This window comes from Athene cunicularia, assembly GCF_003259725.1.
Source record: "Athene cunicularia isolate RWA chromosome 4 unlocalized genomic scaffold, athCun1 chr4_part3, whole genome shotgun sequence".
Classification (NCBI taxonomy): Eukaryota; Metazoa; Chordata; class Aves; order Strigiformes; family Strigidae; genus Athene; species Athene cunicularia.
The window spans coordinates 21,631,292-21,656,567 of record NW_020799100.1 but is presented as its reverse complement, the minus strand read 5'-3'; the positions used below and the strand labels follow the sequence as shown (position 1 = coordinate 21,656,567).

At 48.8% G+C, this 25,276-nt stretch overlaps 1 long non-coding RNA gene across 1 annotated transcript; it reads right to left on the bottom strand.

Annotated features, from left to right (window-relative positions):
* Window positions 1-5,037: 5,037 nt before the first annotated feature.
* Window positions 5,038-8,726, bottom strand: LOC113479956. Its single transcript, XR_003398396.1, has 2 exons — window positions 8,393-8,726; window positions 5,038-7,605 (listed from the first exon to the last, which is right to left on the bottom strand). It is a non-coding gene; the product is annotated as an uncharacterized LOC113479956 (long non-coding RNA).
* Between the last annotated feature and the right edge of the window lie 16,550 nt (window positions 8,727-25,276).

Sequence of the window (25,276 nt, the reverse complement as noted above, 5' to 3'; positions counted from 1 at the left end):
AGGAGGCACTTCCGGGCGGCTCGCGGCGGCTGCTGGGCCGTGAGGCCGCCGTCACTCTTTAGGCCTCGGGACCCTCTTCCTTGGGCTCAGAACCTCTCCTTCGGGCTCAGGACTCCCTCTTCGGCCTCAGATCTCCCTCCTCGGCCTCAGTCCCCCCCCCTTCAGCCTCAGCCTCCTCCCAGCCCAGTCTCCCACCTCGGAGGCACAGGGCCTCGGGGCAGCCTCCTGGCCCGGTAGCAGTTGGGAAATGGGAGACCTCAGCAAAGGCCCAGAAAATTAGTTTTGAAGAGAAAGCGCAGGGGGTTGAGAATCTTTAGCCCATGGAGCCCATGCGTGTTTTGTGGAGGAGGGGGTGACACTCGGGTGCAAGGTGAGGGCGGAGAGCCGGCAACAACAGAAGGGCCTGGCTGAGGAGAAGGGCCTGTGAGGCAGCTCTAGGATCATGTACTGTGAATCCAGAAAAATACGTTTACTTGTGTTGTTGCAACTGTTTAATTCACCATAAACAGGCACTCAAAAGACAGTGTTAAGATGCCTGGTGTCGGGCAGCTAGAAAGCTGTCGCAATGTTTGGAGGAACCTCATGCAAAAGCCACGTGTCCGCCTCAGCACAGACAGCGATGCACCCCCAGGGACACAGGGGATGCGGAACGGAGGGTGCCAGCTGGCTTCAGGAGACAAATTAAAATTGTTCGCCCCCGCCCGGTGTCCAGGAAATGAAAATATGATTTGATACAGCACCTGTTCTCATCAGCAAGAAAAGGGTTCAGTATCAGTCGCTGTAGATATTCTTAAGGGAAACAAGTATTTTTTTCAATGGGAAGCGTCCTGTCAAAGCTCCAGAAATTGATGTCACTTTACCACTAAGTTGCTAAAACATATTAAGTGAATTGACAGCATTCTTTAGTGTAAAATTGTGTTTTGCCACCATAAATACCTAACAATTGGTATTAGAACTCCCTGAGCATTGGCAATGTAACAATCACTGTCATAACTGGAAAATAAAAAAAGACAACTCATCTTCATGCTTTGAATACCAAGAGCTGAATCATCGTAAATCGATGCTGTTGAAACATTAAGAATAAATTCATTTTAAGCATATATTTATAGCAGCTACTCATGACTCGGCTCTCTGTGAAGTGCTGTTTCAGAGTTCTTCCTGCTGTTACGGTCAGGATGTGGTCCTTCCTGCTGGCAGCCTCTTCTCGGGGTGCTTCGAGGTACCCGACCAAGCACCAGGAGCTCTGGAGAAGGACTCGGGGACTTGACATTCAGCTGCTCCGCACAGTTTGCCTCTATTCACCTACACCAAGGTGTTTATTTTGTTCCAGGAGCTCGGATTAACTGGACGATGTGTGGACCTCTGTTCTTCATTTTCTAAAGCTCTCAAGCTGCTAAGGAGAGTTTAAATTTTTAAAAAATCACTCACCTGGTAGCTCTTGGAATCTTTCTGAAGGCAGGTTTGTTGATCAGCTCATCACTAGCAGAGACACGAGGTGCCACCTTACCAAGCTGCAAACCCTACTTCTAGTGGCTTTTCGATAGTAACAACTCTCCCACCTTTCCAGCCTTAAACTGGAGCCTCTGAAGTTACAACCCAGCTGCTTCCTGTGAGAGATACGGTGCAAAACTGCAATTCTCAAAATAAATTACCAGCTAGGAGAAGAGCATGCCGATATTCACTATCCTTAGAGGTAATGTTTCTCCCACCTGTCTCCAGAGCTGAGAATTGCAAGCTTGTACTTTTATGCATGATGGGAACGCAAAGAAAAAAAATACGGATGTTTTATAGTATGCCCTGAAAATACATCCCAATGTTTCTGAGCTGAATAGAATTCTATGTCATGAGCAAACACAGTGTTGCAAATGTATAGTGTTACGTCCTGGTGCGTTCCAGTGCTAACAGTCACCTAATAGATTTATTTATGCATATGCCTTTTGGTTGATGCCTTACTAGATCTCTCTACTCACAGTTTACTTTTATTTGAGCTGAGGAGTGGCAACACATGAAGCTGCACCACCGCAAGAGGCAGGATTATTCTTTTAGGGCTTACCTAGAGCCGATGGAAATATCTACGGTTGCTAAAATGGGCTCTCAAATGGGAAGCCTGGGATAGAAAACAGTCCCAAAGTAAACCCGTGTCCTTCCCACACCACAGTGCTTAGAAACACCCGACCCTGCAGCCCCAAACCGGGAGGGCTCCACGCTGCGCCCTCGCTGCAGCTCAGCCGCCTTCAGGCATCAGCAAGACGGGAGGCGCGTTCGTAATCCCCCAGCTATTTGTTCCGCCCGTGTTGCAGCGCTCAGGTACGCAGGCCACGGCGTCCTGCGTTCGGCTCAAGTACAAACAGAGCATTAGTCATGCCCAAAACAGCCGTTGTGTAACTTTTCCCTTGGCCAGGCTCCGCTGGCGTGCTCTTGGCTCGGCTGTACTGCTCTGCAGCGGCTCCCAAGCCTCTTCCCGTGCTGCTGGCTCCCTGGCACCACCGCTTCCTAGCCCTAACGTTCTCCCAGTTGCTTTATTATTCCCCAAGGCTGCTGCAAGGCCTGTGATCAAGACCTTTTCCTGCTTCTCCCGGGTTTTCCCCTCCAGGACTCATCTCTGTGGTGAGTAAGGCCCATCCTCGAGCGGCTCTTTCCTTCCCCAGGCGCCCCGTTTCCACAGCACACTGCAGCCACACGCGGATCTTGCAGCTTCCATGACTCATCTCTTTCTGGATCCTCTGCATCCAAGAAGCAGCATGCTGAGGGATGGTAGTAAATCTCCCAGCGAAAGCAAGATTTTATGGTTGTGCTTATTCATCTTTTTTCCAAAGCACAACTCCATCATGTCAGTGCCAACAGAAGCAGTGGCACCGAGCAGTGAAGGATGTGCTCACTGGCATAATCTTCCCCAATGAACAGCAGAGGTATTCAGAAGCAGAGATGCTTTAAGGAGGAAGCTGGATTTTAACAGTTTCTTTCCATAATGCTCTTCAAAAATAAACAGAAGTGAAAGCCCTTAAAGGATCTTTAGGAGTAGAAACTGGTAATACTCAAATACCATCGCTTCGACCAGTCTGATGTTGTAGAAACCTCTCAGCATTTAACAATAAGCCATTTTTCAGCTTTTTGCCTCTTTTTGGTTCATGCAGGGCTGCACTAGTGCTTGCCCTCAGGGCACTTTTCATACCTTGGTCACTGGCAGCCTCTACCTCCCCTGCAAAATGCTCCATCACACTCTGTGGCTGTTGTTGGGAGGAAGCGCAAGCCAGCAGAGTTTATCACTGTTTAATTTGACTAGAAAATTAAATGAACTTCCCCATAGTCAGCGTGAAACACCAGGTAAATGCGTCTCTTATTTATCATTATAGTGTCACAATGAGTCAGATTCTGACTTCTGCTTTAACATAGTGTGAAAACATGATTGCAGTTTTTTCACAATCAGGCAGAAATGTGCCGTTGCAAATTAAAAAAAACCAAAGTTTAGAGTGGAATCGTGTTGGTGTGCAGGCTTCCCTGCTTAGTAAATGTACATGGGAGTGTGTGTCTGAATCTGTTTGGATTTTAACAGTAGAGCAAGTTAAGCATTTTCAGCTTGGGGTATTTTTGGTTTTTTTTAGTATTTTCCATGCACATTTCTATGTACATCCTGCTCATCTCGGGCCTTTCTTATGCAGCTAAATGGTGAACAAGGGTATTAATTGTTGCGGAAGTTAAATCCAAAGTTTAACTGATGTCAAAGTGTTATTTAGAGGGAACTTGGGGAATGGTGCTTGTACTATGCAGTTCTAAGCAAATATGGATATTGAAAAGTCAAAGTTTGCTTTAAGATGATCTCTAAATGCAGCAACCTTGAAATTAAATCTTGATATCATAGCTTATTTTTTCTTAAAAAAAAAAAAAAATAGGTGCAAAATAACTAACAATAATTACAGTCATGGGTTTTGCTTGAGTGCAGAGGTCCTGTGTGCAAATCAACATCCTGTCTTGTGGGACAAATCTCCAAATTTCCGTTCCTTCATATGGCTTTCTCCCTGGGTAAGAGCTGCTAAAGAATAATTCAGTAGCTGTTAGATATTATGCAAGACCTGCTTTAGGTTTTTTGCTATTTTTAAAAATTTAATATTTAATTTCCCTGCTGCATCGTACCAATCTTTCCTCTAGATGGTGCCCGATGCCCGAGAGTTGGGTGTAACACTATCCCATATGAAAGGCTGTTGAGAAATAGTCAGGACGCCACTCTCCTTTGTTTCTAAATTCTATCTTCTAATCATCTAAGTTGATAGATTACTTGTTCTGCATGATGTAAAATACGGTGTTTCTTCCTCTTGAGAATCTTGAAATCCCTTCACTTGAGCCTAAAATGCCACCTGCCTGGAACAGTATCATCTGTTACTCCGTGGACTGATCCATATCTCATATTTCTTATGGCAGCCATTAACTGGTGTTAGCTGTTGCTCGGCTAGACGGTATGTACAGCACTGCTGCGACTGGGGGAACTTATTATCTGCTTAGTTTTCAAATTCATTCTCTCTGAATCTTAAGGAAATATTTGTCTGTGTCTCTATTGTTCATCGAAACACAAAATTTCAAATAGGGATGAAATGCATGTGCAAATGGGCAACGGTGATCTGTGTACCTGTGTGCTCGTAGCTCTGTAAGGGGAAGGACCAGGTAAATAACGTCAGCATTCCAGTATATATTCCACATCGCTGAATTTCAACATTACACCTGAAAGTGCCTGTAACCCCGCGAGTTTCATAAGCAGGAAAATTCCCGTTAGGTGTAAGTAACAGGGTAGTTTATGTTCTTGTTGGTATTACAATTGCAGTTGGCTACATCCGTGTCAAAGGGCTCGATTCTGGCTCTCTGTCCCCAGGAGCCCCTTGTCCCCAACATTTCCAGCTGCCTGGCACAGCCCTTCTCATGAAATGGCCACGGCCGTGCCCGTCTGCGGGGTCACGGCACACAAAGGGGCTCTGGCCCCAGAAATACCACCTGGTACTCCCTGGTGGGGCTAAGTCAGCAACTTCAAACCTTGCTAATTTTTTAAAAAATAATCCTTTGATGTTTGGTTTGTGATTTGGGGGGATTTTAGGGCCAAATCCTCCATTTTTTTTTGACTTCTGGAAGTGCTCAGGAACCTTACAGCCTGGACCACAGCGTCCGACTGCAACTGGGAATTCACCACCTCGCTCCCCATGTAGCTGGACATGCAAATTTTACTAAACTCCTCAGCTGAGTATGTCGTTTAAATAGAATTATGTCCCCATGTATCCCGTGCCCTTTCTCTGATAAGTTGTGAGGATTTTTATATGTTTTAATTCTGCTTGTCAGTTTTGCAGAAATATTAGCTATTTTTGTGAAGGAGCGCACAGGGTTCGCAAGGGTTTTTAAAAGTGCTGCTTTTATTGAAATAAAAGCTTAAAAGCGGTTTGAGGTACTTTGTATATTTATTGATATCCATAACGTGTAGACATTATAAATAAGCTCATTAATACTTTTTAAATAGTCTTATAAAAAACAGAAATTAAATATGAATTACGAGGTGATGGATTAGAAAACTGTCTCGTGTAAGTTTGCCCACAGGAGTATGAGTTGATAACGAACTTTCTAAGTCACTAATAAAACTAATGCTCCAGTTTGACAATGAGGAAAATGAAACGGGCTCTGTGAGTTGTGCAGTAACACCAAGAGGACAAAACTAAAAGCAAATCGAGGAGCACCCATCCCCTTTCACCGGGGTCTTTATGTACCCCTGTCATATTCTCTTTCCAAATAAGAAAGCCCTACTCTATTTAACCCCACAAGGTGGTTTTTGCAGACCTCTACTCCCTCACCCTTGTGTTTTTCCACCTTCTCTGGTTATCCATCCTGCGCAAAGAAGGCTGAAACACGTGGCCCCGCCACGGGCTCGCTCAGCGCTGTAACAACGCTCAGTTTTATTTGTTCTCCGTGTCCTCCCCAGTAATTCCTCACGGTCCGTTTGCCTCCCGACTGCCTCAGCGCTGTGTGCAGCTCTGTGAAGATGTCAGCACAGCGATGCCAAGATGTCCTCAGGGTCAGAGCTCGTTCCTCCGTGTTTGTAGTGATTTGCATGAATTTGCATCCATCAAAGTTGAGTTTCATTTGTCGTTCTAGGCCTTAAATCTCAGGCCCGATTTAGACAAGGGGTTTCAAACTAGGGTTAAGTAGTCCGACAATTTCATATTTCAACACTTTTCTGGAACTGTCAAGATGCTGTCCCATACAGGAATTTTGTTCCCGTTATTTGTATTCATTAATTTTAAAGCTTCCTCTAGTGATCTTAAGTCTGAGATGACTTCTCCATCTTACCCCTCGTAAAGAAAGGCTTTAACGTGGAAACCTCCACAAATTCCTCTGTAATAAACAGTGACCCACATATTTCATTTAGTCCTCATACTTCCATCATTTAGTGGACATACACGTTCTCCCGTAGCCTTCCAGCTTCTTATCTTTGGGAAAAAGTCTTTCCACTGATATCCTCAGGAATTCAGTTTTCAGAATCTCCCTTTCTTAATTTTTTGGGCCTTAACTTATTAGGGCTTGAGATACAGCCCACTAGAATATGTTTTCTCTATCATGTCCATTTGGAGATGACTTAATTCCTGGAAGGTCCTTTAAAGGTTTTCTTGATAGAAGGACTAATTCAATTTAATCTCTGGTGAAGTGTTTTCCAGCACCTGCAAGTACTTGCCCTTTTAGCTGTTCCCTTTCATCTCTTTGACACCAACAAAAGAGTTTTCCTTCAGAGTTTGTGAGGTTCTGTGTGGCTGAGAGCTGGGCTGGTATCTGACGGAAAACAACACGCAAGGCCAGTAGATAGGAGGTGAAGCTCATGGCCATAAAGACAGAATTCTGTTATCGGTCTTTATTTTCCTGAGGTGTTTCATTCTTATCGCTGGATAAGAGATAAGCATGGAAGGCAATTGCACAGACTGTAGGGGTGAAAAAAAAAGCACCTCCTCTGTAGCCTCCACATTCTCCATTAAGTGTAAAGGATCCTGCTGTTCTCCTGTTGTGGATCCTCTTCTCCCCGCGTGTTTTCTGATGTCCCTCTGGACGCCTCTCTTTCTTCTTTTTCTGTGCCAGTCTAGTCGATCTCAGTCTCTTAATATTTTTTTTTTCCTTTCTTTGCTCCTTTCTCCTCTCAGAGTGACTTAGTTTGCTTCAGGTAACATCTTTCAGACCTTAAACTTTCTCCCAAACCCTCCTTCGCAGCTGGACCGTGTTGCTGCTGCCTATCGACCGTACCAGCCCCCCATGCCCCCCTATTTGTGCTTTTTGTTGTTGCTGTGACTCTTCCTGCGATGCTTCTAGCACGGCTGAGGAATGTTTTCTTGGGAGATACAGTGCACCCTGAAACAGGGCATTGAAAAAAATCCCATCAAGAGCGATGCTAACCTCTTGGCACAGGTTTATATTCACTGCTGGCTGAATGCATCAGGTTTGAGCAAGCATCAGAGAGAAATTCTAGGAGCTGAGAACCACTGAAGGAATTTAAGGAGAGCAGAGGCTCAGGAGATGCTTCAATACTCTTTAATGAGTCTTGACTTTCTGATGAGCGTGTGGAAAAACAGCCCACGCTGCAGCACTCCCTCCCTGTCGGGGGGAACAAGCAACAGGACAAAAACTCTTGCTGGAACTTTCCTCCTGCAGCACTTTCATCCCGGCCACCCTGAGGGAGATGGTGGGAGCTCTGGTCGTGTTTGGGGAGCGGGGAGGACCCATCCTGCTGCAGCAGCTCCGTCCCAGGGGGACGCAGTCATCCCCGAGCTGGGAACTTTGCTTTGTTCCCTGCAGCCCCACCCGCCTCCTCAGCCAAAAATGAGATTTCTCATCCACCGCAAAAGTCTCCTGCTCGTGCTTTAATATTCATTTTGGTGATTTGTACGCAGCCTCTGAGCTACCTTATGCAGGAAGCAGAACGACAGCCCTGAGGTCCAGCCCCATCTGGGGTGACAGAGTTTGTTTCATTTGACAATGTGGATTTAATGAACAGGCTGCCCGGCGCTGGGAACCATTTCCCTCCAATAGCTACAAAATAAATGATGGGACGTTTTCCAGTGTAATGCTGCAACCACCCAAAATACCACTATAAAATTCACAGACGCAGACCAGAGTGACTGCATTAAGCAAGGCTTAGGGGGATTATCGCATTAAATTGGTTGCCCCTTCCACCCTTCCCCCAGTCAAAGACATTAGAAATCTGAATACAAAAAAAGGGCGTTAAAACAACACAATGGGCTTCGCTAAAACCTATAAAAGCAAAGAAACTCATTGTTAAGGCTGTTGCTTTATGCTGGACTGCTATTGTGTTTAGGCGCAGCGTCGTGTTGCGGAGGGTTTTCTATCAGGGAGCGGCAGAGCCATGGGTAAGCTTACAAACCACAGAAACTGCGGCGGCTCGAACGCTCCCGGAATGGCTCTGCCTCGGCAATTCCCCCCGCCAAAGAGAAACGCAACAGAACAGCGTAGAGAGCAGCCCCACCGCTGAATCCTCCTGCCTGACTTGGGCACTCGTTGTTCCCGGCACAGTCCTCCTCCCGGTGCCGGCAGCATCACCAGCATCCTGCTCCTTTCAGGAAGAGTTTGTGCAGCGAGAGCTTTGCTTTAATCTGGGCTGGATTTATCCAGATGCATCAATCTCTGGAAGGCTCACATGGGTCTTCTACGTGCACGTAGCCTTGATTTGTTAATCTGGAAATGGTTTATTTGAAATTAAAAAAAAAAAAAAAAAAAAAACCAACCACAAACAAACAAAAAAACCACCTTTTCAAACTGCTTTGCTTGAACTGCTTCTTTTGACTGTGCAGTGGAACAAGCGGCCGGGCTCTCGGTCATGTATATGGTCTGGCACCCATGTAATAGGTTTTAAGCTAATAGGTGTCACGCTGTGCCTGCCTTAATTAAATGAATTATAGCAAAAAAAAAGCATTTCCAATTTAAATGTAAATAGCTTAATATCTTAATGATACTATTCCTTTAAATATTTACTATATAAATATATAAAATTCAATATTAATTTCCGATACATTTACAGAACCCATTTCCCCCAACCAACCACAGTAATATTTCCCTTCGAGCGAATCCCTTTTCTTTGCATCTTGTGATATTTAAGGTCTTTATTTTAGTACAGTTCTCTTAGTAATGAAATAAATTCATTAGGCTTGGGGTAAAGAAATGAGACACCTGTGTAGCAACAAATAGGATTTACAGAGATTTTAAGGTCTTTGGGGCAAACACGGGTTTGTTCTTGACCGTGTCAGAGCCTGGAGGAGGACGGCCGAGCACAACGGCACCACAGCCAGATGAGTGGTGTTAATAAGTGCTAATTAGTAAAGCCACCGGGTTATCTTTGACCTTCTCAAAGTCTTATTGCAAGGGCTGGGGAGAAAGGATAAGAAAGGAGCAGAGGAATATTTTTTTGGTCGGAGTTTTGCCCCAGCCACCCCCGCCCCACAGAGCTCTCCTGTCTGACTGCTGGGGGTCCCGTGCCTTAGCAGAGAGCAGTGATGCTTCATTGTGCAGATTGGAGCTGAAGTTTCAAGGTATTTTGCACCATGGTGGGAAGCTGCTGCCCGGGAAGGGACATGGGATGCTGACGGTTTGTGACAAGTCTAGCCTGGAAGCAAACAAAAATGGTAGCGGTTCAAAACCTGAATGGTATTACTATGGCAACAAAATAACTCACCTTAAAATAAAATGTGCATTGGAAAGCAACCTTAGATGCTCAGAGAAGAGATAAAGAAAGATCCTATGTTTTTCTATATTTTTTTTAGCTTCCTGAACTCTTGACCTATTGCCAGATGCTGATGCAGATATAAAACAAACAAAAAAAAAATTCAATTTTTATCAGCAATGAAACGAAGCTGAACACAACCAGATCTCCAGCACTACAGGAAACTCCCCAAGGGATGCCATCGGTGTTATAAACTGGGTTAGTTTATAACCCCCCATGCCTGAGCTGCCCTTTAGCTTTACATTAAGGGGGTGAGGGGGGGACCCACCTCGGCTCGGCTCCGTCGTGGAGCGGGGCTGGGCACGAGACCTGGGCACCCCCAAAGGAACAAAGTAGTAGAAGATCCTCGGTTGGATCTTCTAATAACGCACATACGAGGGTGTTTCTGTGGGAGGTGGTTGATGGCCTGAGGTCATCACTGTACCATTAGCAGGAATAGAGTGGTGGTCTGGGCTGAAATAAAGCCAGAACGAGAGCAAACCCGCTAATGAACTGTGCAGGCCTTTTTAACTTCCTTTTCCTCCCAGGCTGGGGTAGAAGATCCCCTCAGTGGCTTATGTGGATGATTTTCACAGATGAAATGAAGGAAATCTCTATTTCTTTTTAAATAAATGGATGCAAGAGTGTACCTGAGCACTTTCTTTTTTGTCTTTGATTAAAGTTTCCTGGCGTACGGAGAAGGATAATACCTACTTCCCTCTAGCAGTGTTGGACATGGAACTTTCTTCTTGCTTCTTCCCTCACCTGAGGTTTTAAGGAGGTAATGGAGGAGGTGACAGTGTCACAGCAGGAGGGGAAGGACAGAGAACGGCCTCCGCTCGTCTCCTGTGCTGAGCTGAGCCCCAGGGTACCGCCAGGGGCGGGAGAGCCACGAGCCTTCCCTGAGTGCACCCTCGTGTCCATGCTGTGAACCAAACCATAGCCTCCCACGGATAACGTGCAGGAGATGTTCGCTGGATAGATAAAGCGAACTTGTGTTCTCCAGTGAACTTCGCCAGTAAGGGAGAAAGCCAAAATCAAATGCAGTTTCTGTCATTTCACATTTCATTTCAATGGATTAAATGTAACACGCGGAAATTCATGGAACAATCTGATTACCCTTGTTTTCTTGGGTAGATGAGTTAAAATACCTCAAAAACTCTCTAGGAAACTCAGGCGGTACGAAGACTCATCAGCACAGATCTTTGTAACTACAGAGAGGGAATAGGGACAGATGTGCCAGTACAACAGCCATAATTATTGTACCGACCCAAAATATGAGCATCTGAGCACACTCGGTGAGAGCCACAGGTAACAAGGAAGATGGGGGCAGGAGACAGACATTTGGCACCGCAAAAAATAGCATTTTCCTTTGTGGAGCAGATGCACAAACTCCTGGCTGTACCTCACCATGGCCTCGTTACGTTATCTTAGTTCTGAAGTGAAAAGGGCTGTGTCTGAGGGCGAAATCGTGACCCCCCTGATGGCAGACGTGGCCCCACCAGGGAGGTGCTCGGGCAGGCGAGCTGAGGACACACAGCTGATGGGGGCTAACACCCCGCTCCCCGAAGGCCACTCAGCAGCCTGCGCTGTGTTAAATTCAACTCGTATGACAGAGCAGGCCTTGACTGTTTTAAAATACCAGGTCTACAGTTTGAAATACCAGGTCTACAGTTTGTTTGACATGCTGTAACCCTTCCAGACCCAAAAGCACCGCACCCAAGTCCCGGGCTGGCATCTAGTTCAACCCTCGATTTGTGCTCAGGAATTTTGGTCTTTGACACGCGGTAGCGATTTGGTATCAATCTTACTTGCGTAGAGCATGTGCAAAGCCAGCTTGCCAAAGGTACCTGATAAACCAGGGAATACGAAAGAGTAGTTGTAAGGAGGTTTTGTCAGTTCACTGCAAACGTAGAGTTTCCAGCCCGGAGTACAACCGAGGGGCGCGCTCCTCTGCTCTGGGGTCATTTGGGTTGGTTGGATGCTCAGAACAGATGTCTTCATCTGCTGGAAACTTTAGCCCAAATGTTACCCTTCTGAGTCCTGCACTTTGTGTTCCACCACCCCAGCAGCACCCCAGCATCACCCCAGCATCACCCCAGCAGCACCCCAGCATCACCCCAGCAGCTTCTTCCCCCTCAGAGGAGCACGTTGCGCAGCCTTCAGTGATTTTCTCCTTCTTGACTTGTCACCTCTATACACTCTATGTATTTATAAGATATGGCCCGTATATTTATTTACAAATATACGCTCTGTCTTTACTTTGCTTATCAGAATTCTGCATAAGATGCTGTCAGAAACCATTCAAAAGACACAATCCACTCACTGCTCTCCCTTCTCTACTGGGCCAACTATCTTGTCAAAAAACAAATTAGTTTGCTTTGACAGTATTTGTTCTTGACAAATCCACACTGGCTGCTTTTTTATCACTTTATTGATCTCCTGAATCTCTGTAACTTGACTCTTTATTATTTTTTTCCCCACTCCCTTCCCAAGTAGCGGAGTTAGGCTGACTGCTCTGTCATTCCCTGCTCCTCGTTTTTGAAGACGGGTGCTGTGTCCAGCTGAGATTTTAATCTCCCTTGTGGGACTTCTCCCATCCCTGCTTGGGAAGCAGCTGGCACGTGCTTCCCCGGCCACGCTCAGCTCAGTTCCAGCCAAGCCTGACCTCGGTGTGAGCCGCTCCCGTAGAGAAACCCAATTACTATTTTGTGCCTATCCTGAAGGAAAAGTGAGTGGCAGACGTACTGTGTTCAACAACAAAAAAATTAATATAATTGTTAGGAATGTAGTGGGGAGCTGCCTTCTGATCTCTAAACCCAAAAAGGGGATGACTAAACTAATTGCCCTCATGGCTTTGCTGATGCAACTCTGCCAGAGACAGGGGAGCCAGGAGGGAGCCGTGGGTCCTCCCCGGCCGCAGCACCCCCGGCTGCCCCCATGGAGGGTTTTTTTTCTCTTTAACAGCCGTTTCTGCGGTGGGTGCTGCTCGTGTCCGCCGTGGAGCACGCCAGACCTGACTCTGAGGGCAAGGCTGGCAGCTGAGCTCTGCCTCAGTCTTCTGGATCTTTTCTTATTTGTTTGGATTTTTAAAAAATAACCCCGTGGACATTACGATTACAGGGCAGGCTTTTTCAATGTGAGGAGGGGGGAAAAAAAATCACTGACTTAGACTCCCAATGCATTTTATACCCATTTCTTAATAGCGTGATGCTAGCACCATTTTCATGTTTAGCATTAGCCTTAAATTACGCTTGAAATTTGGAATTAAATCCCCTTTGTATAGTAAATAGGCTTAGTGCAGTGGTGCCAATCAGCCTGCCTGCCCCCTCCTTTTTTTTTTTTTTTTTTTTTGGGGGGGGGGGGGCGACGGGTATTTTTCAGGAAAAGAAAGAGCCCACTCATCTGACATAATTTACTAAGATTCCCTACTCCAGTAACTGAAATAAATCGGGCTATTAAAACCATCATTAGGAGCAGATGTTGGCTGCTCTGGGGCCAGCGAGGAGCTGCCGCTGGCTCCCCCATCTGCCGTGCCACGCTCCGCCCCGGCCCGCGGTGCTGCTGCCCCTCAGCTCTGCCTTTATTCTCTTCTATTAAAAAGTCACAAACACCATTTAAGACAGAAGTTAATACGCGTTTACTAGGGAGCAGGAAGACCCTGTAGTTGCTGATAACTAAAAGTTATTCTGACAGTCGTGAGGTCCAGGTTATTAATATCTGAAGCTTAAGGCAATGAGCGGGGACGAATTACGGCGAAATATTTTCATGGATATAGTGTTAATCTCTTTCAGACAGTCCCAAACACCGTTTCTGGGTTTGTTCCCTCCAGCCAGGTTTGTTTTGCCATTGTTTCCACATTAAATAGGAGCAACGGGTGGAAATTCAGTGGTTTATCTGGGAATGCCAAACTCTCCCAGGGTCTTTTCATCCCCCGAGCAGCCCAGCTGGGTTGGGACCACGGTGGTTTAGCCACAGCTCTGCTGGTGAAATGTTCCCAAGTTTTCTCATCATTCTGGCTGCTTTTTAAACTGAAACAAATATCTTTGACCATCTCTGTGTCAGGGAAACCTTGGTGGGAAACGCGCCGTGGTGCGGGCAAGGCTGCGCGCGCTGTGCTGAGCTGGAGCAGCACCGGCAGCTCCTTCGTGGGTCAAACCCTGGCAGTAAACAGGAGTTTTCCTGTTGGGCTCATCTCCTGCTTGTCAAAGGCATTTATGGGGTAAAACATAAGGCCACAGGAAAGCTCAGCACCCCTCTTTCTGCCCTGCAGCAAGCATTGACTAATCCAGTACAAAAAAAAAAAAAAAAGAAAAATTGTCCGGTGTTTTCAGTTTGGAAGCAGAAATCTCAGAAATCTTGAGATCATCCAGATGATATGCTGCAAGAGGTGGATGTTATTCTGAAAATCACACTTATCCCCGGGGGCTTCGATAATGATTCAGATGGAGAAATGTACCTGGTGCTGCAGCGGGTGTTGGGAGATCCAGAGCCGGAGCTATTTTAAGCCAAGCAAAAAAGGCAGCCGGTGTTCTGCAAAACCCAACCGTTCTGTGTGTGCTGGGTACAGCGCAGCTGACTGTAAATGCGTAAATAAGTGCTGAAGGCTCCGCAGAGCCGTGATTTTTCCCATTTGTCTGGCAAAGTTCAGCCCGTTCATAAAAACCGAGGAAACCCCAGCTCACCCCGGCAGGAATCGCCGGCAGACACAGCTGTGTAAGCAAGTCTGGACTTCTGTTTTTTGCAGTGATGAGCTGCTGCAAAAATAAATACATTTAAAATAATAAAGCTCTTCCTCAATGCTTTACTCGGCTCCTCCCAGGGCGGAATAAGGAGACTCCTACTGTTACCTCTCCCTCCCCAAAAAGCCATCGCCCTTCCCCGCTCTCCTGTCCCCCTCCCAAGGTAAATCCAGCTCCTTTAGCAGAGCTCGCTGCGATTCCTCTCCCTCGTCGCGGCCCCTCCGCCGTCCTCCTGTCCCACCTTGGCAGCTCCCCCAGCGTGAGCACGGCCAGGCCGGTGCAGGATGTGTCCCATCACCCTGAGCACCCGGGAATTTCCAACCCCACGGCGGGTCCTGGTTTGGGATGCTGGGTGTGAACTATGGGCAGGAGCATCTCCCAGGGCCAGACCGCGATGGTGGGGAAACCAGGACTAACCCAAAGCAAGAAACTGGAGCTTCAGGCTTTTTCCCAGCTGGCGTTTAAGTCTCTCAGACAAGTCCTTCCTTTTTTTTCTGTTTGGTTCAGCCCCAAGACTCATGGAAGAGCAGCAGGGATGGAGGGGCTGCTGCGGAATTTCGGTGAGTCCAAAGTGGCCACCACAGCAATGTGACAAGCGCCCTGAGCAGTGGCCAGGGTGGGTGCCAGCAGCCCCCCGGCCACGTCAGGACACCCAGCTTCCCCCACTGTGGTCCAGGTGCTTTAGGAAAGAGATTTTTTCCAAATGAACTGGTTTGATTTCTCAGGATTTCTCCCAGCCAGCTTGCCTCAAGTTAGCGCTCAGGGCGCTGGGGCTGCAGACAAACTCTTCTCCTTTGATTCCTGCACCACAATTCACACTTTTATTCTGGTATGAAAATGACTCTGTTCTCCAGCACCTACCCCGCTTTCAAAGCACAGCAATAATTTCTGTAGAAAAGCCCTTTTCCCCCCATAGACCGCGGGATGCACAGGCTGCTGTGGTCCGAGCAGGATGTGACCACGGAGCACAGCTCCATGTGGGATCCCAGGACTGTGTCAGGACCTGCCCCTCTGCCAGCCCAGTGGTCAGAGCCAAAACACCCTCCAATCGTGGATTTTAATCCATACTTTGGAAGGGAAAAAAAAAAAAAAAAAAAGTCAAATTCCCTTTTATGTTTGCTTCCTGAACTTTGGGTGTACACCATGGTCAGAGTTGCCCCTGAAAGCAACTCTAATCATGTTTTCTTTTTTAAATGGAACCAGCAATCCTTCAGTAAGAACCTCCCTGAGCTTCAGCAGGTGGTACAGGACCAGGGGTGAGGGACGTGCCCCCAGGCCCTTTGCAGCATTGACGCCCTGTCCCCTCCTGGGTGCAGCTGCACCCGTATCCCCGCTGCCACCCACCCCCGCCACCCCCAGGGTGCAGCCGCTGAAAAAAAGCCTCTTCCTAAGGGTGACACTGGAGAAAATACTCTGCTGGGCCTGGCAGGGGCTGGAGGTGGGACCGTGTCGCTTGTCCACCCCACTCTGGGGCCACCGCGAGCACCCCACCTCGCTGTGGGACGCGCGTGATGGTGCTCCGGGCTCAGCACCGAGCAAAACGGAGGCCGGAACCATCGAACTGTGGGTGGGGGACCCCCAGCCCCGGGCTGGAGCCCCCGGCTTGTGCTTCTCACCGGGAGGGGGGTCCTGCCACCCATAACTGCATTTTTTGGAGGTGAAATCTGAAAGCAGTGGGGATATCAGTGACATGCAGCTATTGAGTTATGGATTTTTCCCCGAGTGCTCTTTTGATTACAGTGAATGAAGAACTTAAATATTTTTTTTTCATAGCACTCTTTGTGCATTTCCCTGTATAAATCCCGCTTTGAGAGCTTCGCGCCCTTTTCGACAGCAACAAAAATAATTTACTCCCAATTGCTTCTTTCATAGCGAACCGAAGAAAGTGGATTAAAGGAAATGAGGTTAGATGGCATAACAAAATACTCCAAAACAACTGAGGAGGAGGAAAGAAAAGGTACGGCCCTGACATTGAGCTAGTTCAAGGAGGTGCATTGAATAATTAGGTGCTAAATAATTGAGTGTGTCATGTTTTAATGCCATCAGCACAGAGTCCAGACGCTGCCTCTCTGCTTTCCGTCGGTATTTCCTTGCAACGCCACGTTTTATTTCATTTTGTGCAGCCTGTGGTCATTTGGAGAACAAGAAGGAGTAGCTGCTGTAGGTTCCCTGCTCCCAGGCAGTGCAGGAAGGGGCTGAGCCGAGATTAAAATCCTTTCCCAGCATTGATGTGGGGCCAAGCCCAGCTCCGGCCGGCCTCGGGGGCAGCCCCGCTCCCGCACCCCATCCCTGCCCATCCCTGCCCCTGCGAGCACCCGCCAAGGAAAAGTAATCACTTGCCTTACCTCCGGGTTTAATTACTCTCTGCTCCAGAGCTAATTAGGAGCGCGGTCCGTCCAGAGGTCGGGGACGGAGCCCTCCCTCCCGCTTCGTGCCATCTGCCATTGCCATGACACTGGCTTTGCTTTTCACGCCTGGCTGGGTGCGCTGGATGCGTGGGGTAATGGGGCTATTCCCCCCCCCTCCAGGTCTTTGGAAAGGCAATAATAAAAAAAAAAATTAAATGAATGGTTCAAACTGCTGCGCACTGCCCTTTTCCTTTCCACTTTTTAAGCCTTTTAGCATACAGTTTTCCAGCAATTGGGAGGAAAATTGCCCTGAAAGAAAGAAACAAAAATCTGTCTTATTTTTTAAACAAAACCCCCCGCGCCACACAAGCAGCTGCAGAGAATTTCTCTTCCAAACGGATGATGTAATGGGCTTTGTCAGCCAATGCTGTAATGAATAAAAACCTAGACCCTAAAATCATCCAAGCTTTTGATGAAACTCGTAAGGTTCCCGGTGCAAGCGATCACCAAATTGAGCTCGAGCCCGTGGTTTTGTCATGCAGATCTTGACCGAAGCGAGACAGAGAGTCGAGGGCTCCAACCAGGCAATAACCAAAACCATTGGGTTTTGCACCCACCAGCCTCACCGAGGGAGAGGGGAGCCGGGGTGGGGGAGACACCAAGGCTGTGGGGGCACCCGGGGGCACCCACCGAGGGGGTGCAGAGCCCCGGGGGCAACCGGGTGTTGGGACACCAAACAGGGCTGTCAGCATCCACCGTGGAGTCACTCCTGTTTTAAAAAATGTCACCTACAACCACATTTTTTGCAATATATGTATATTTAATATATTATATAAATCATATTATATATATTTTACATAGAAATAAACCATAACTAAAATATCATAACTACCAGCCACGGCTGCTGTACTGATGGGCACCCTGGTGCATCCCGGGACACTGAGGTCGGGAGATGCTGTGGCTCAGCTCGGGTGCCAGCGGGGAAGGGGACGGGTGCCAGCCGCGGGGAGGGAACGTGGCACCCAGCGAGACCCTGCGAGGCGTTAGGGACAGGCCTGGGAGTGAGAACCAGGGCCCAGAGCCTGTGTGGCTTTGGGGGAGGGGGGTTTGCTGCTCCTGCAGCACTGACAGGATGAACCGAGGCCACGCAGGGAACACAGAAACGTGATGCTCTGCAACGTGGAGGGGGAAATGGAAAGGCAATTCTTTTTGCCCCAGTAAAAATTCTAAATAAATAAATTCGATGGAAAATGGTCAGTGAGTGCTGAAGTCCCAGGTGCTGCCCAGGGTGACATGCAGCCCCAGCAGATCCCCAGGAACAGGCACATCCCTCCCAGCCAGCAGCTCCCAACTTCTCCCGGGTCAAAACCAGGGGTGAGAGCACTGAATCATGATTATAAAGTAACTTTAATTTATGACCGGAGCTTTCTGTGGATAAAAGGAGAAGCATTGCCAATCTACACACCACCAGGGCTGAAGACACGGCTCCATCCCCAGCATAAACCCCGCTGCAAAGCCTCAGCCGCTGGAAATGAGGCATATTGGCCCCGTAGGTAACCACCGCTCCCTCTAATGAACACGTGCACTAATTGGGGAACTTCTACAGCACACATTCCTCCTCTTCTGCTGTCCTGCGATGACTCGATGCCAATTCATGCTGCTGGCTGTTGAAGCACGCATTTGGATCATTTCTAAGATGTGTATAGCCTACCCCATGGCTTGTAAAAGGTATATGGAGTGATTATTACCCACTCCATAAAATATATTTGGTTTTAGAAACTGGTGAGGTGCCTTCGCAGACCTGTTTTGATTTATCAGTTGGCACCGTGGCCATCGCTGACATCCCCAGGAGCTGACCATGGCACAGAGAAATGGGGCCCCTTCTGCAAACACCAAGCCAGACGTCTCCCAGTCCTCGGCACGCGTCTCCCAACACCGTTAAACCAGTTGTTTCTGCATAGTATTTCTACACCGTGTTGGTACAGATGGCGGTGGTGGGTCGGACCTGGCTCACGGCAGCCCAACGCCGGCAAGACATTATCTGCCTCGAATTCACTGCCAGGATCACAGCCACGCGCCGAGAGGGAGTTATGAAAGAAAGATCACAGAGCCATGCAATCCCAGAATCACTCAGGTTGGAAAAGCCCCTCGGGATCAGCGAGTCCAACCCTCAGCCCGACTCTACAAAGTTCTCCCCTACCCCACATCCCCCACAGCTCATCCCAACGGCCCTGAAACCCCCCCAGGGATGGGGACTCCCCCCTCCCTGGGCAGCCTGTTCCACTCTCGCACCACTCTTGCTGGGAAACATTTTCTCCTCCTGCCCAGCCTGACCCTCCCCTGGGGCAGTTCCCAGCCGTTCCCTCTTGTCCTGTCCCTGATCCCCTGGGAGCAGAGCCCAGCCCCAGCCTCTCTGCAATGTCCTGTCAGGAGCTGCAGAGAGGGATGAGGGCTCCCCTCAGCCTCGTCCTCCTCACCCTGAACACTCCCAGCTCCTTCCTTGGCTCCTCACAGGATTTATTCTCCAGGCCCTTCCCCAGCCTCGTTGCCCTCCTCTGCCCTCGCTCCAGCCCCTCGAGATCTCTCTTGTATTGAGATGCCCAAAACTGGACACAACCCTCAAGGCATTTTGTTTTGGGTGTTTTGTTTCGGTTGTTCGTAGCTGACTGCACCAGGACTCCCAGCGCTTACTGCTCTGGGTTTCCTTAGGCTGTTCTTGCAGGATCTCGTGGTATTTCAGCGCAGATCAGTTCCAGCCCGGTTTACATAAGGTCAGGCTCTTCTTGGTGCAAGAAAACCCATTAATTACAGCTTTGGGTGGTCAGATACCAGACTGCACGCCTCCGGTTACAGAGCGGAGTGCCCACATACTCGTCCGTGTCCTGACTATTCACTGTGGACGTGGAAATAGAGGCTTTTTCTCCAGAAAGTGGGACATAGTTGCCCCCCAAGATCAAAGGACAGCTCAGCAAGTTGGCACCTGCAGTTCATTTAAGGCCAAGATAGGGATCTCTAAAATAAATTGCTAATGAAAGATGAGCTGTAGTCTCTCCTTTGCAGGAATCCAACCCTGCTTTCATGTCAGAAGGACAAAGTTCTCATGACACACGAGGCAGCAGAGCTGGACATGCAAGAGCCCTTTCTACAACAGCCTTCGTTCTTACGTTTTTCTCTTTCAGCTCCTGTACAGTCCCTCTGTTCTATTAAAGAAAGTTTCTTTTATGCAAATTCTAGAAGATATACTAAATAAAAATGAATCCGTGAGTGCTCTAATGGCTGGACAGGGCACCGGGAGGGCTTTGCTAAGCTTTGCCTTCCACAGCCTCCATGGATGACCCTGTGGTCAGCTGGCCTGGTTCTCCATTACGAATTATAACTAGCACCATTTATCCAGCACATTAAATTTATACCAAGATTTACAGAATTAAATCCTCACCTTATTAAGCCTGATGGAGAAACTTCTGTTGACTGCAACAGAGTGATGACCTCATCCCCGTATCCACTTGGATCTCTTCAAACTGCTGTTTCTTCTCCTCCAAGCTCACATACTTCAGTCAGTAGGACGCGCAGAATGAAACAAGAGTGCTCGCTTGCTTCTTATCCACTGCAGGACTGGCACAAGCCACCGGGGCAGCAGGAAAGTGTGGGCATCCCACCGGGCACCCACCAGCCATCCCAGCAGGTTCTGCTGCCAGCCCACAGCCCGGCCTCTGGTCCCCGCCAGTGGGGACTGAGGATGGGGACACGCAGACACCAAGTTTTGACACTGAAGAGGCTGCAGGGATCTGTGGTACGTGCTCCTGTTCCTGGCACTCTCACCCACCGCCGACCAGCTGATTAACCTCAAACTCTCGGGGTCCTCCCTGATTATCAAGTTGTGTTTGCGGTGCTCTGAAAATACTCAGACATGACCACCACCTAGAGGCTAGAGCACTAAATGAAGCTGGAAAGATTTATAGTCAAGATGGGCCAAAAAGGGGGTTGGAAATATTTTATGAGCCCAAATTGAGCAACAATGAGTGTGGGGTATCTGGACCACCTTCCCCCCAGGCAGTGGTGGCCCTCACCTCAACTTCAGCCTCCGCGACAGCAGTGGGGATGCACTGAAGAGCAGAAGAATACAGTGCTCTTGTCCTCCCGTGCTTCCTCCCCTGCGTGAGGGGGGTTAAGGAGGAACCCGTGGTTCAGCTCCGATGGAGAACGATTCCCGGGCACGTGCGGAGCAGCAGCTGCACTCCTCGGCTTCGGCCGCGGAGAAGCCAAGGTCCGGCAGCGCAGGGACACACGCAGCAGCTCGCCGGCCTACAGTACCTCAGTTATGTCACCGCTGGGTGTCTGTCCCGACCAGCAGCCAGAGGTTGGCAGCAGGAAAGTTTTTTCTTCTTTTGAGGTGCTGGGAGTGTGGCCAGAGGGGCTCAGACCAAAGGTGCGTACGGGGCTGTGTCCCCTTGCCTCCGGCGTGAAGGAACTGAAAGAAGTAATGCCCCAAGCACTCATCGACACAGAAAACCTCAAGGACAGGCTGTGGCCTTTGGATTAGTCTAAGGAAAGTCCCCCGAGGAAGCGGGAGTGTATGGAAGGATGCGCCCCCCACTCCCTTACAGTTGCATTGACAAACTCCTTAGATAAGCCTCGAAGGGGGGAAAATGGACGGAGTGAAATGTGGTGTTTCCCCTCAGGTATCACCGAGATACTGCGTGGCTCTGTTGTGCAAGCCAGACACCTTGCTTGCCTTGCTGATGACTTCACACCTTCACCACTGAAGTGGTAACAAGAGCTGGTAAGAGGGGATCACCTCTGGGATGACCAATAAGAAGCATGAAGTCAGCAAAAATCTCTGGGAAGGGAGGAAAAACCAAAGCTGGGCAGGGCGAGGATGACCACTGACTCGATTGGAAACCCCACTGCACCTTTTTTCCTCGTCTCTCATGGAAATGAGTTTGTGGAATTACCTCCCTAGTATGCAAATCAGCTGATAACATGAACTTAAAAAGGTGACAGAAACTTTGCTGGGTGTGCACCCACCACCCAAGATCACCACACCTGAGACAACGCTGGATCCAGGGGTGGTGATCCGGATTTCTTTGACTCTCTTTCTCTCCTTTCCTTCTATTTTCTTTCCTTTCCTTCCTTTGTTACAGATTCATAAGAGACCACATCGCTTGTTATCCCTTTCCAAGTTTAAATTGTTTTCTACCGCAAGTAAAATGTTTTAACCGGTCGTTTGGCGTCGTTTCACCTTAATTCAACCCGAGGGGATCACAGAACCGGTGCGACTCTCTGGGCATCCAGTCCAGGTGGTGACGAGGTGACGGGGAGGGGTAGAGCCAGGGGACAGCTCCAGGTCCTCTCCCAGCCTCCCACAGTTTACAACTTCAGCTCGTCCTGCGCTGGGGACGCGTCTTTGTGCTCGCCAGCCCCACTGGGTCGTCTTCCAAGAATTTGTCTAATCGCTTGCTAAACCATTACGATTTTGGGGATCCATTTGGGCAGCGCGTTCCGCGGCTTAATTACACACTGTGTGAAGTATGTTCGTTTTGCATCTGCCACTTGGTAATTTCATTTGGTGCCTCTTTGTTTGCTTTGTCTTCCAACACAAGAGCCGTCGACCCCTATTCACTTTCTCCGTGCCACTGCATGAGTCTATACATCTCCCTCCTCCTTTTTTCCCCTGTCTGTCAATTATTTGCAAGACAAAAAGGGTAATTTATTTAATTGTTGCTGATATAATGTGCTAAAACTCTCCTTTACCCTCAAACAGTTAATTACACTTGTTAATTATTTTAATTACTCCCGGGGTAATGCTCCAGGTACAGAGGAGGACCCCACCAGGCTACATAGGCATAAACACAGAGCAGAAAAGTCAGGGTTTACTCCAAAGAGCTGCGTTGATAGAACCGGTCTGCGACAGCATGGGTGGTGAAACCGGAGCGGGGAAAGCTTGGCCTAGATTTGAAAAATTCTGTTTGCAGCATGGAAAGATTTACAGGAGGCAGCCTTAGGGGAAGGCAGATCCTGCCGGATTTCCCTTGGACCGGGCTGTCGAGGCTTGGAGAGGGCGACTCCAGCCTTTCCCTCCTCAGCAAAGATGATGCTTCCCCTGCAAGATGGAACGGCGACTCGGCGGCGTAACAGCAGATAACGAAGGGAGAAATCAAAGCAAGGAAACTTTCTGCCCGGCTGGAAAGCCCAGGCTCAGTCCTACCTCTAAGGACAAGGCGTGTGCCTTGGGGAACGGCGGCCCCCGTATCGGTACAACGAGAAAGATCATTTGTGGTCTCGCAGAGCAGCGTCTGCCAGCACCCTTGTAGCCAGGATGAAACCCGAGAGTTGCCGCAATCTAAACCTTCTCTGCAGTTACTTTTATCTTACTGGGGGAAAAACAAACAGAAAAGAACCAGAAAGCTTCGTGGCTAAGATGTCTCACATCTGGTTTTAGCTCCAAGAAATGTACTTCCACCCCCTCCCCGAATTGTTAAACAAACAAAACCCCGGCAATTTTTCTAGATTTTGGCTCTCAGATAACTTACAAGCAGCTCTGACTGTGAATTCCACGCTACCCTCCATGCCGAAGGGAAGCAGCACACCTCGCTTGGCGGGAGGGAGCCATTCCCCAAGGACAGGGCAAAAAGCCGTGTCCCGGGGTGCACGGGGGGGCTGGCACCCACCGGCGGCGCGCTGGGGACGCCGATGCCGCGAGGGAGAAACCTTCTTGACCACTCTATTTTTAGGTTTCAATACAGCATTTTTGCCTGTGTTATTTATGCTTCCCCCCCACCCATTCTTTAAGAACGTCTGGAAATATTTAAGATGTGTCCATTTGTATTAACGTGCCTTTGAGAGCTTTATGGTGTCAATTTGATTACAGCTCTTTTCGAAACAGAGCTTTCTAATTTGTGATTTTATTCCTTTTATATCACATAAGCACCGACTTCATTTCACTGCTTTCAGGTGTTCCATCAATCTGAAGTTCAGGGTAATGCATTGGGACATCACTTACATATTTCCATCTGACACGTTTCGAGCGATTCCCTCGCTGCCACCGGAGGAAGGCAGTTTCATTCCTCCGAGATCCTCTCCCGACAGCCCCCCCCGGCCCCTTCCAGCACCATCGGCAGCTAAATCGGGGCAGATGAAGGGTGTGGGACTCCTCTCCCCATCCCCACCTCGAGCTACACCAAGCCCAGTCCTCACCACACTCCTTCAAAAGCAGGGGACAGTGGCCAGATGAGACCTCACCGGCCTCTGTCACCCACCTCCACGCTCGCTTGTGACCAGCTCCCCTCTCTCTCGGGCGCTGGGACGGTCTCTGGCCAGAAGCCACGTTAACATTGTTCTCTCAAAATGAGAGAGGCTCCTCGAAAGCCACGCAGCGGCGGGGCCCTAGGGGTGTTTTCGGCTCTCTGGAGCCCATCCAGGGCATCAGGTTTCAGGGCAGGGGCTCCCACGCCAGCTGCATGGGGAAGGAACATCACCACTGGGACAATTAGAAAGAAGAGCCATCCGTTTCTATTCAGGGGATTCAATTTTCTTTCTACTCTATCAGATTAACACCAATGTAACTCCATTAACTACCAGGGAAGTTGATCTGAAAATCAGACCCGTCGGATTTTTTGGCTTTTGCGTGCAGTCACTTCGCTCAAAAGGAGCAGAGGGGGATGTAGGATGTACCGACAAATGTATGTGGGATGGCGGGGCGGTTGTTTTTTTCTTCTCTTTCCCTCATTTACCCTTTTTTTAAAAAATCCAAGGACCTCACTGTGATTTCCACTTTCTGCTGGCTGATGATTTTTCCCTCCCATCCTTCCCCCTGCGCTGCTCCAGCTGGTGATGGATGCCAGGAAGAAATCTAGAGGTGCTTCCTCTTACTTCAAACCCCACTTTCCAGGACGGTGAGCAGTGTTTTTTCTAAGCCTTTCATTGTTCTGACAAAAGAAGAAGCAAATGCTTGCCCAAGATCTGTTGAAGATCCTCTCAAAGCAGGCATTATTGCGTGGAGTGGGACATCTCAGCACTTTCTTTCGCATGTCCTGAAGTTACCTCAGCCCCGTGCTGTGTTAAGACCCTGCACCAAAAGTTACACCATCAGTCCCATCAATGCACCGAGCCTGGCAAGAGCGACAAAATAAAAATCCTAGTGAAGAGCTTTGCTTTGTCCAGTGATTGCTACTGAGTAAGATCATTATGATGAACATCTGGAGCACAGGTCTGCTGGGGAGCGGCTGGGGGAACTGGGGGGGTTCAGTCTGGAGAAGAGGAGGCTGAGGGGAGACCTCCTGGCCCTCTGCAACTCCCTGCCAGGAGGGGGCAGAGAGGGGGGATGAGTCTCTGGAGCCAAGGCCCCAGCGCCAGGCCCCGAGGGAATGGCCTCAAGCTGCCCAGGGCAGGGTCAGGCTGGCTCTGAGGAAGGATTTCTGTGCAGAAGGGGCTGTTGGGCGTTGGAATGGGCTGCCCAGGGCAGG